Consider the following 12,971-nt stretch of genomic DNA (forward strand, 5'->3'; position numbering starts at 1 on the left):
AAAGTTGAGAGTGGGCAGATGCCCAGGAAATGCCAGCTGAGGGTGCAAAGAAGCTGCCACGGGATGGTAGAAGCTGTGGATTCTGCAAGAACGAGGAGGGCTAGAAACTTCCCCTTTGGAGGATGGATGTCCCACGTCATGTAGAAGCTTGCAGAGGTGTTCCCACGCAGAAAGACTGTAAACAAGCCTTGCTAGCTGCAAGGGTCGCGGTTAGGGTTTTTGGATGCTGCTGTGGCCCAGGAGGGACCAGGATGTCGCCACTTGGATGAGGAGACAGAGGGGGCGCCCAGCAAGTCAGGGAGCCCTCACAGAAGCAGGCAGCACCCACAGAAGTACCGGAACAGGCACTTGGAAGAAGAGTGAACTGGAGCTCACCCAAAGACACAAAAGGGAGTCCCACGATGCCGGAGGACAACTCAGAAGGTTGTGCACTGCAGGTTAGAGTGCCGGAGACCCAGGCTTGGCTGTGCACGAAGGAAATCCTGGAAGAGTACACAGGAGCCGGAGCAACTGCAAATCACGCAGTACCCAGCAATGCAGTCTAGCGTGGGGAGGCAAGGACTTATCTCCACCAAACTTGGACTGAAGAGTCACCGGACTGTGGGAGTCACTTGGACAGAGTTGCTGAGTTCCAGGGACCACGCTCGTTGTGCTGAGAGGGGACCCAGAGGTCCGGTGATGCAGTCTTTTGTTGCCTGCGGTTGCAGGGGGAGGATTCCGTCGTCCCACGGGAGATTTCTTCAGAGCTCCTAGTGCAGAGAGGAGGCAGACTACCCACAGAGCATGCACCACCTGGAAACAGTTGTGAAGGCGGCAGGATCAGCGATACAAGGTTGCAGTAGTCGTCTTTGCTACTTTGTTGCGGTTTTGCAGGCATCCTGAGCAGTCAGCGGTCGATACTTTGACAGAAGGTGAAGAGAGAGATGCAGAGGAACTCTTATGAGCTCTTGCATTCGTTATCTAAAGAATTCCCCAAAGCAGAGACCCTAAATAGCCAGAAAAGGAGGTTTGGCTACCTAGGAAGGAGGATAGGCTAGTAACACAGGTAAGAGCCTATCAGAAGGAGTCTCTGACATCACCTTCTGGCACTGGCCACTCAGAGCAGTCCAGTGCGCCAGCAGCACCTCTGTTTCCAAGATGGCAGAGGTCTAGAGCACACTGGAGGAGCTCTGGGCACCTCCCCTGGGAGGTGCAGGTCAGGGGGGTGGGTCATTCCCCTTTCCTTTGTCCAGTTTCGCGCCAGAGCAGGGCTAAGGGGTTCCTGAACCGGTGTAGACTGGCTTATGCAGAAATGGGCACAATGTGTGCCCATGAAAGCATTTCCAGAGGCTGGGGGAGGCTACTCCTCCCCTGCCTTCACACCATTTTCTAAAGGGAGAGGGTGTAACACCCTCTCTCAGAGGAAGTCCTTTGTTCTGCCATCCTGAGCCAGGCCTGGCTGGACCCCAGGAGGGCAGAAGCCTGTCTGAGGGGTTGGCAGCAGCTGCAGTGAAACCCTGGGAAAGGCAGTTTGGCAGTACCAGGGTCTGTGCTACAGACCACTGGGATCATGGGATTGTGCCACCTATGCCAGGATGGTATAGAGGGGGCAATTCCATGATCATAGACATGTTACATGGCCATATTCGGAATTACCATTGTGAAGCTACATATAGGTAGTGACCTATATGTAGTGTACGCGTGTAATGGTGTCCCCGCACTCACAAAGTCAAGGGAATTGGCTCTGAACAATGTGGGGGCACCTTGGCTAGTGCCAGGGTGCCCACACACTAAGGGGGTCATTCTGACCCTGGCGGCCGGTCGCACCCCTGGAACTACGCCGGCTCAATTCTGAGCCGGCGTCCTCGTTGCAGGGGCATTTCCTCTGGGCCGGCGGGCGCTCTTTTGGAGAGCGCCCGCCGGCCCAGAGGAAATGTTAGAATGGCCGCCACGGTCTTGTGACCGCGGTGCGGTCATTTGGCGGCAGAACCTTGGCGGACGGCCTCCGCCGTCCGCCAAGGTTAGAATCAGGCCCTAAGTAACTTAGCACCCAACCTTTACCAGGTAAAGGTTAGACATATAGGTGACTTATAAGTTACTTAAGTGCAGTGTAAAATGGCTGTGAAATAACGTGGACATTATTTCACTCAGGCTGCAGTGGCAGGCCTGTGTAAGAATTGTCAGAGCTCCCTATGGGTGGCAAAAGAAATGCTGCAGCCCATAGGGATTTCCTGGAACCCCAATACCCTGAGTACCTCAGTACCATATACTAGGGAATTATAAGGGTGTTCCAGTAAGCCAATGTAAATTGGTAAAATTGGTCACTAGCCTGTTAGTGACAATTTGAAAGAAATGAGAGAGCATAACCACTGAGGTTCTGATTAGCAGAGCCTCAGTGAGACAGTTAGTCATAACACAGGTAACACCTTCAGGCACACTTATGAGCACTGGGGCCCTGGCTGGCAGGGTCACAGTGACACATACAACTAAAACAACATATATACAGTGAAAAATGGGGGTAACATGCCAGGCAAGATGGTACTTTCCTACACAACCCCCCCCCCAAACTAAGGACAATAAGACTAGCCATGACCTGATGAGTCTTCATTGTCTAAGTGGAAATAGCTGGATAGTCCATCTGCATTGGAGTGGCTACTCCCAGGTCTATTTTCCACTGTATAGTCCATTCCCTGTAGGGATATGGACCACCTCAACAATTTAGGATTTTCACCTTTCATTTGTTTTAGCCAAAGTAGAGGTTTGTGGTCTGTCTGAACAATGAAGTGAGTGCCAAACAGGTATGGCCTCAACTTCTTCAGTGCCCAGACCACAGCAAAGGCCTCCCTCTCAATGGCAGACCAACGCTTTTATCTAGGGGTCAACCTTCTACTAATAAAAGCAACAGGTTGATCCTGGCCCTCAGAATTAAGTTGTTATAGGACTGCCCCTACTCCTAATTCAGATGCATCAGTTTGGACATATAGGGGGTCATTCTGACCCCGGCGGTCTAAGACCGCCGGGGCCAGGGTCGGCGGGAGCACCGCCGACAGGCCGGCGGTGCCCCGCAGGGCATTCTGACCGCGGCAGTTCGGTCGCGGTCAGAAGAGGCAAACCGGCGGTCTCCCACCGGTTTACCGCTGCCCTTAGAATCCCCCATGGCGGCGCAGCTTGCTGCGCCGCCATGGGGGATTCTGACACCCCCTACTGCCATCCTGTTCCTGGCGGTTCGCCCGCCAGGAACAGGATGGCGGTAGGGGGTGCCGCGGGGCCCCTGGGGGCCCCTGCCGTGCCCATGCCAATGGCATGGGCACGGCAGGGGCCCCCGTAAGAGGGCCCCGAAAAGTATTTCAGTGTCTGCTAAGCAGACACTGAAATACGCGACGGGTGCAACTGCACCCGTCGCACCCCTGCAACTACGCCGGCTCAATTCTGAGCCGGCGTCCTTGTTGCAACGGCATTTCCTCTGGGCCGGCGGGCGCTCTTTTGGAGAGCGCCGGCCGGCCCAGAGGAAATGTCTGAATGGCCGCCGCGGTCTTTTGACCGCGGTGCGGTCATTCAGCGGCGGTAACCTGGCGGACGGCCTCCGCCGTCCGCCAGGGTCAGAATGAGGCCCATAATTTTTTAGAGTAACAAGGGCTTTTTAGGACAGGTGCAGAGCACATGGCCTGCTTCAGCTCCTCAAAAGCTTTCTGACAGTTTGCTGTCCATAATACCTTTTTAGGCATCTTTTTGGATGTGAGGTCATGAAGAGGGGCTGGAATGGTATTCATAGTTCTTAATGAACCTCCTGTAATACCCAGTGAGGCCTAGGAAGGCTCTCACCTGAGTCTGAGTAGTAGGGGGAACTCAATCTATAATAGTTTGGATTTTCCCCTGAATTGGTGCAATCTGTTCCCCACCAACAAGGTGTCCCAGATAAACCACCTTCCCCTACCCTATCTGGCACTTTGAAGCCTTTATAGTGAGGCCTGCCTTTTGCAGGGCCTCTAAAACTTTCCATAGGTGGACCAGGTGATCATCCCAACTGGAGCTAAAGACAGCTATATCGTCCAGATATGCTGCACTAAAAGCTTCCAGCCCTTGCAGGACTGTGTTCACCAACCTCTGCAAAGTGGCAGGTGCATTTTTCAATCCAAAAGGCATTACTGTGAATTGGTAATGGCCTCCAATGGTTGAAAATGCAGTTTTAGGTTTAGCGTCTTCTGATAATTTGATCTGCCAATACCCTGCAGTCAAATCAAAAGTGCTTAGATACTTGACAGATGCCAGTGTATATATGAGCTCATCTGCCCTGAGTATAGGGTGAGCATCAGTTTTGGTTACCTGGTTGAGACCTCTGTAGTCAACACAAAACTGCATTTCTTTTTTTCCATCCTTGGAATGAGGTTTTGGTACAAGTACCACAGGAGAAGCCCATGGACTTTCAGAGTGCTCAACCACTCCCAGTTCTAACATTTTCTGCACCTCTTGCTTTATGCAGTCCCTGACATGGTCAGGCTGCCTATAGATTTTACTTTTGACAGGCAAGCTGTCTCCAGTATCTATAGTGTGCTCACACCAAGAAGTGGTACCTGGCACAGTAGAGAAGAGTTCAGAAAACTGACCCAGGAGATTTATGCAATGGTCTTTCTGCTCAGCAGTAAGACAATCAGCCAAAACTACACCTTCCACTAGAGCATCTTGTTCTGTGGAAGAGAAGAGATCAGGTAGAGGATCACTGTCTTCTTCCTGTCTCTCATCAGTTGCCATGAGCAGGGTGAGATCAGCCCTGTCATAGTAGGGTTTCAGGCGATTGACATGGAGCACCCTAAGGGGACTCCTGGCAGTGCCTAAGTCAACTAAGTAGGTGACTTCACCCTTTTTCTCAACAATTGTGTGGGGTCCACTCCATTTATCTTGGAGTGCTCTTGGGGCCACAGGCTCCAAGACCCACACTTTCTGCCCTGGTTTGTACTGAACCAAAACAGCCTTCTGGTCATGCCATTGCTTTTGGAGCTCTTGGCTGGCCTGAAGGTTTTTACTGGCCTTTTTCATGTACTCAGTGTAGGAGGCTGGACTGGCTTGTAGTGAGTACCAAGGGGTACTTGCACCTTGCACCAGGCCCAGTTATCCCTTATTAGTGTATAGGGTGTCTAGCAGCTTAGGCTGATAGATAATGGTAGCTTAGCAGAGCAGCTTAGGCTGAACTAGGAGACGTGTGAAGCTACTACAGTACCACCTAGTGTCATATGCACAATATCATAAGAAAACACAATACACAGTTATACTAAAAATAAAGGTACTTTATTTTTATGACAATATGCCAAAGTATCTCAGAGTGTACCCTCAGTGAGAGGATAGGAAATATACACAAGATATATATACACAATAGCAAAAATATGCAGTATAGTCTTAGAAAACAGTGCAAACAATGTATAGTTACAATAGGATGCAATGGGGAAACATAGGGATAGGGGCAACACAAACCATATACTCCAAAAGTGGAATGCGAACCACAAATGGACCCCAAACCTATGTGACCTTGTAGAGGGTCACTGGGACTATTAGAAAATAGTGAGAGTTAGAAAAATAACCCTCCCCAAGACCCTGAAAAGTGAGTGCAAAGTGCACTAAAGTTCCCCTAAGGACAAAGAAGTCGTGTTAGAGGAATAATGCAGGAAAGACACAAACCAGCAATGCAACAACTGTGGATTTCCAATCTAGGGTACCTGTGGAACAAGGGGACCAAGTCCAAAAGTCACAAGCAAGTCGGAGATGGGCAAATGCCCAGGAAATGCCAGCTGCGGGTGCAAAGAAGCTTCTACAGGACAGAAGAAGCTGAGGTTTCTGCAGGAACGAAAAGGGCTAGAGACTTTCTCTTTGGTGGACTGATCCCACTCGCCGTGGAGAGTCGTGCAGAAGTATTTTCCCACCGAAAGAATGCCAACAAGCCTTGCTAGCTGCAAATCGTGTGGTTAGCGTTTTTGGACGCTGCTGTAGCCCTGGAGGGACCAGGAGGTCGCAAATTGGACCACGAAGAGAGAGGGGACGTCAAGCAAGACAAGAAGCCCTCTCAGCAGCAGGTAGCACCCGGAGAAGTGCCAGAAACAGGCACTAAGAGGATGCGTGAAACGGTGCTCACCCGAAGTCACACAAAGGAGTCCCACGTCGCCGGAGACCAACTTAGAAAGTCGTGCAATGCAGGTTAGATTGCCGTGGATCCAGGCTTGGCTGTGCACAAAGGATTTCTGCCGGAAGTGCACAGGGGCCGGAGTAGCTGCAAAAGTCGCGGTTCCTAGCAATGCAGCCCAGCGAGGTGAGGCAAGGACTTACCTCCACCAAACTTGGACTGAAGAGTCACTGGACTGTGGGGGTCATTTTGACAGAGTCGTTGGATTCGAGGGACCTCGCTCGTCGTGCTGAGAGGAGACCCAAGGGACCGGTAATGCAGCTTTTTGGTGCCTGCGGTTGCAGGGGGGAGATTCCGTCGACCCACGGGAGATTTCTTCGGAGCTTCTGGTGCAGAGAGGAGGCAGACTACCCCCACAGCATGCACAAGCAGGAAAACAGTCGAGAAGGCGGCAGGATCAGCGTTACAGAGTTGCAGTAGTCGTCTTTGCTACTATGTTGCAGGTTTGCAGGCTTCCAGCGCGGTCAGCAGTCGATTCCTTGGCAGAAGGTGAAGAGAGAGATGCAGAGGAACTCGGATGAGCTCTTGCATTCGTTATCTAAAGTTTCCCCAGAGACAGAGACCCTAAATAGCCAGAAAAGAGGGTTTGGCTACCTAGGAGAGAGGATAGGCTAGCAACACCTGAAGGAGCCTATCACAAGGAGTCTCTGACGTCACCTGGTGGCACTGGCCACTCAGAGCAGTCCAGTGTGCCAGCAGCACCTCTGTTTCCAAGATGGCAGAGGTCTGGAGCACACTGGAGGAGCTCTGGACACCGCCCAGGGGAGGTGCAGGTCAGGGGAGTGGTCACTCCCCTTTCCTTTGTCCAGTTTCGCGCCAGAGCAGGGCTAAGGGGTCCCCTGAACCAGTGTAGACTGGCTTATGCAGAATTGGGCACCTCTGTGCCCAACAAAGCATTTCCAGAGGCTGGGGGAGGCTACTCCTCCCCTGCCTTCACACCATTTTCCAAAGGGAGAGGGTGTCACACCCTCTCTCAGAGGAAGTTCTTTGTTCTGCCATCCTGGGCCAGGCCTGGCTGGACCCCAGGAGGGCAGATGCCTGTCTGAGGGGTTGGCAGCAGCAGCAGCTGCAGTGAAACCCCAGGAAGGGCAGTTTGGCAGTACCAGGGTCTGTGCTACAGACCACTGGGATCATGGGATTGTGCCAACTATGCCAGGATGGCATAGAGGGGGCAATTCCATGATCATAGACATGTTACATGGCCATATTCGGAGTTACCATTGTGAAGCTACATATAGGTAGTGACCTATATGTAGTGCACGCGTCTAATGGTGTCCCCGCACTCACAAAGTTCAGGGAATTGGCTCTGAACAATGTGGGGGCACCTTGGCTAGTGCCAGGGTGCCCTCACACTAAGTAACTTTGCACCTAACCTTTACCAGGTAAAGGTTAGACATATAGGTGACTTATAAGTTTCTTAAGTGCAGTGTAAAATGGCTGTGAAATAACGTGGACGTTATTTCACTCAGGCTGCAGTGGCAGGCCTGTGTAAGAATTGTCAGAGCTCCCTATGGGTGGCAAAAGAAATGCTGCAGCCCATAGGGATCTCCTGGAACCCCAATACCCTGGGTACCTCAGTACCATATACTAGGGAATTATAAGGATGTTCCAGTAAGCCAATGTAAATTGGTAAAAATGGTCACTAGCCTGTTATGACAATTTGGAATGAAATGAGAGAGCATAACCACTGAGGTTCTGATTAGCAGAGCCTCAGTGAGACAGTTAGTCACTACACAGGTAACACATTCAGGCACACTTATGAGCACTGGGGCCCTGGGTTACCAGGGTCCCAGTGACACATACAACTAAAACAACATATATACAGTGAAAAATAGGGGTAACATGCCAGGCAAGATGGTACTTTCCTACACAACCCCCCCCCCCCCCAAACGAAGGACAATAAGACTAGCCATGACCTGATGAGTCTTCATTGTCTAAGTGGAAATATCTGGAGAGTCCATCTGCATTGGAGTGGCTACTCCCAGGTCTATGTTCCACTGTATAGTCCATTCCCTGTAGGGATATGGACCACCTCAACAATTTAGGATTTTCACCTTTCATTTGTTTTAGCCAAAGTAGAGGTTTGTGGTCTGTCTGAACAATGAAGTGAGTGCCAAACAGGTATGGCCTCAACTTCTTCAGAGCCCAGACCACAGCAAAGGCCTCCCTCTCAATGGCAGACCAACGCTTTTCTCTAGGGGTCAACCTCCTACTAATAAAAGCAACAGGTTGATCCTGGCCCTCAGAATTAAGTTGTGATAGGACTGCCCCTACTCCTAATTCAGATGCATCAGTTTGGACATAGAATTTTTTAGAGTAACAAGGGCTTTTCAGGACAGGTGCAGAGCACATGGCCTGCTTCAGCTCCTCAAAAGCTTTCTGACAGTTTGCTGTCCATAATACCTTTTTAGGCATTTTCTTGGATGTGAGGTCATTAAGAGGGGCTGCAATGGAGCCATAGTTCTTAATGAACCTCCTGTAATACCCAGTGAGGCCTAGGAAGGCTCTCACCTGAGTCTGAGTGGTAGGGGGAACCCAATCAATAATTGTTTGGATTTTCCCCTGAAGTGGTGCAATCTGTTCCCCACCAACAAGGTGTCCCAGATAAACCACCTTACCCTGCCCTATCTGGCACTTTGAAGCCTTGATAGTGAGGCCTGCCTTTTGCAGGGCCTCCAAAACTTTCCATAGGTGGACCAGGTGATCATCCCAGCTGGAGCTAAAGACAGCTATATCGTCCAAATATGCTGCACTGAAAGCTTCCAGCCCTTGCAGGACTGTGTTCACCAACCTCTGAAAAGTGGCAGGTGCATTTTTCAAACCAAAAGGCATTACAGTAAACTGGTAATGTCCTCCAATGGTTGAAAATGCAGTCTTAGGTTTAGCATCTTCTGACAATTTGATCTGCAAATACCCTGCAGTCAAGTCAAAAGTGCTTAGATACTTGGCAGATGCCAGTGTATCTATGAGCTCATCTGCCCTGGGTATAGGGTGAGCATCAGTTTTGGTTACCAAGTTGAGACCTCTATAGTCTACACAAAACCGCATTTCCTTCTTTCCATCTTTGGAATGGGGTTTTGGTACCAGTACCACAGGAGAAGCCCATGGACTGTCAGAGTGCTCAACTACTCCTAGTTCTAACATTTTCTGGACCTCTTGCTTTATGCAGTCCCTGACATGGTCAGGCTGCCTATAGATCTTACTTTTGACAGGTAAACTGTCTCCAGTATCTATAGTGTGCTCACACCAAGAAGTGGTACCTGGCACAGTAGAGAAGAGTTCAGAGAATTGATCTAGGAGGTTTATGCAATTGTCTTTCTGCTCAGCAGTAAGACAATCAGCCAAAACTACACCTTCCACAAGAGCATCTTGTTCTGTGGAAGAGAAGAGATCAGGTAGAGGATCACTGTCCTCTTCCTGTCCCTCATCTGTTGCCATGAGCAGGGTGAGATCAGCCCTGTCATAGTAGGGTTTCAGGCGGTTGACATGGAGCACCCTAAGGGGACTCCTGGCAGTGCCTAAGTCAACTTAATAGGTGACTTCTCCCTTCTTTTCAACAATTGTGTGGGGTCCACTCCATTTATCTTGGAGTGCTCTTGGGGCCACAGGCTCCAAGACCCACACTTTCTGCCCTGGTTGGTACTGAACCAAAACAGCCTTCTGATCATGCCATTGCTTCTGGAGCTCTTGGCTGGCCTGAAGGTTTTTACTGGCCTTTTTCATGTACTCAGCCATCCTTGATCTGAGGCCAAGTACATAATCCACAATATCCTGCTTAGGAGCTTTTAAAGGTTGTTCCCAACTCTCCTTTACAAGTGTGAGTGGACCCCTAACAGGGTGTCCAAAAAGAAGTTCAAAGGGGCTGAAGCCCACTACTTTCTGGGGTACCTCCCTGTAGGCAAAAAGGAGGCATGGTAGAAGGATATCCCATCTCCTGCGGAGTTTTTCAGGGAGACCCATAATCATGCCTTTGAGAGTTTTATTAAATCTCTCCACCAGTCCATTTGTTTGTGGATGATAGGGTGTTGTGAACTTGTACGTTACACCACACTCCTTCCACATGGCCTTTAAGTATGCAGACATGAAATTGCTTCCCCTGTCTGATACTACTTCCTTTGGGAAGCCCACCCTGGAAAATATTCCCAGGAGGGCCTTTGCCACTGCAGGTGCGGTAGTGGTCCTTAAAGGAATTGCTTCAGGATATCTTGTGGCATGGTCCACTACCACCAAGGTAAACCTATTGCCTGAAGCAGTAGGAGGGTCAAGGGGGCCAACTATGTCAACCCCTACCCTTTCAAAGGGAACCCCAACCACAGGCAGTGGGATAAGGGGTGCCTTTGGGGTGCCACCTGTCTTGCCAATGGCTTGACAGGTTTCACAGGACTTACAAAATTCCTTTGTGTCCTCAGACATTCTAGGCCAATGAAACAGGGGAACAAGCCTGTCCCAAGTTTTCATTTGTCCTAGATGCCCAGCTAAGGGAATGTCATGTGCCAGTGTTAGGAGGAACTTTCTGTACACCTGAGGAATCACTAATCTCCTGGCAGCTCCAGGTTTAGGATCCCTATGCTCAGTGTACAAGAGGTTGTCCTCCCAGTAAACTCTGTGAGAGTCACTGACATCCCCATTAGCCTGTTTGACAGCTTGCTGTCTGAGACCCTCTAATGTGGGACAGGTTTGCTGTGCCACACTCAGCTCCTCTCTGGCAGGCCCCCCTTCACCCAAAAGCTCAGCAGTGTCTGCTTCCAGCTCCTCTGGTGTAGGTTCTGCACAGGGAGGGAATTCTTCTTCCTCAGAAGTTGAATCCACTGTAGAGGGAGGGATAGTAGGAAGTGGTTTGCTTCTACTAGCGCTAGCTTTAGGGAGCACTTGGTCCATTGTTCCAGGATACAAGTTTCCCTGTCCTTTTTGCTTTTTGGCCTGAGCCCTTGTCAAAGCAAAAATATGCCCTGGGATGCCCAGCATTGCTGCATTGGCCTCCAACTCCACATCTGACCAAGCTGATGTCTCCAAATCATTCCCTAATAGACAGTCTACAGGTAAATCTGAAGCTACCACAACTTTCTTTGGACCAGTAACCCCCCCCCAGTTGAGATTTACAACAGCCATGGGGTGGCTAAGTGTGTTGTTGTGAGCATCGGTTACTTGGTACTGGTGACCAAGTAGGTGTTGTTCAGGGTGGACCAGTTTCTCTATGACCATAGTCACACTGGCACCAGTGTCCCTGTAGGCCTGAACCTCAACACCATTTATTAGGGGTAGCTGCTTGTACTTATCCATATTAAGGGGACAAGCAACTAAGGTGGCTAAATCAATAGCCCCCTCAGAGACTAACACAGCCTCTGTGGCCTCCCTAACAAGGCCAACCCCAACTAAGTTACCAATAGTGAGCCCAGCTACTCCCTTGGATTGGCTATTAGTAGGTTTGCTCCCACCACCACTGCTGTTAGTAGGGACACTAGGGGTAGCAGTAGGGGTTGTAGTGGTAGGAGCATTGGTGCTTTTCTTTGGACAACTGGGATCTGTTGTCCAATGGCCTTTTATTTTACATAAATAGCACCATGGTTTCTTTTCCTTGTTCTGATTAAAAGAGGATTTGGGCCCACCACCCCCACCAGAGTGTTTTTGTGGGCCTGATGAAGACTCATTTTTAGATTTGTCCCCACCCTTGTCAGAAGACTTACCATCCTTCTTTTTGTTGCCATCTTTGTCACCCCCTGTATGAACTTTTCTGTTCACCCTTGTTCTGACCCATTTGTCTGCCTTCTTTCCCAATTCTTGGGTAGAGGTCAGATCAGAGTCCACCAAGTACTGGTGCAACAAATCAGACACACAATTATTAAGAATATGCTCTCTCAGGATCAAGTTATACAGGCTGTCATAATCAGTAACTTTACTGCCATGTAACCACCCCTCCAAGGCCTTCACTGAATGGTCAATGAAATCAACCCAGTCTTGTGAAGACTCCTTTTTGGTCTCTCTGAACTTTATCCTGTATTGTTCAGTGGTTAAGCCATAACCATCCAGGAGTGCATTCTTAAGAACTTGGAAATTATTGGCATCATTTTCTTTCACAGTAAGGAGCCTATCCCTACCTTTTCCACTAAATGATAGCCATAAGATAGCAGCCCACTGCCTTTGAGGGACATCCTGTACAACACAGGCCCTTTCAAGTGCAGCAAACCACTTGTTAATGTCATCCCCCTCCTTATAAGGGGGAACTATCTTGTGCAGATTCCTGGAATCATGCTCTTTTGCAGGATGACTATGGGGAATACTGCTGCTGCCACCATGGGTATCTAAACCCAACTTCTGTCTTTCTTTCTCTAGTTCAAAAGACTGTCTATCCAAATCCAGCTGTTGCTTTTTAAGCTTCAGTCTGGTTTGTTCCACTCTCAACTTATTGAGTTCCCTCTCTAACATTCTGTCATCAGGGTTGGTGGGAGGGACATTCTTAGACACAGAAGAATGAACAGAAGGAGACCTGTCCCTTACAGAAGCCACCCTAACAGCTTGGCTAACAGAAACATCACTACCAGTATGGTGAGAATAAATGCTTTTGCTATGATGTGAGACAACACTATTTCTATGGTGAGGCTCTCCATCATTACCAACTATGCTAGACTGTCTAGTAATGGGCAGGCTAGGAAGTTTCTTTCCTGAATCTTTTCCTGTGGGAGTCCCTGGATCAGATTGGGAACCATTTGCTACTTTTTCAACAGATGTGGCCCCTATGGCCTTATCTTGTTCTCTAAGCATGTTAAGCAATAATTCCAAAGAAGTATTCTTCCCTACACTCAAACCTCTCTCTACACAGAGACTC

This window comes from Pleurodeles waltl, chromosome 2_2, assembly GCF_031143425.1.
Source record: "Pleurodeles waltl isolate 20211129_DDA chromosome 2_2, aPleWal1.hap1.20221129, whole genome shotgun sequence".
Classification (NCBI taxonomy): domain Eukaryota; kingdom Metazoa; phylum Chordata; class Amphibia; order Caudata; family Salamandridae; genus Pleurodeles; species Pleurodeles waltl.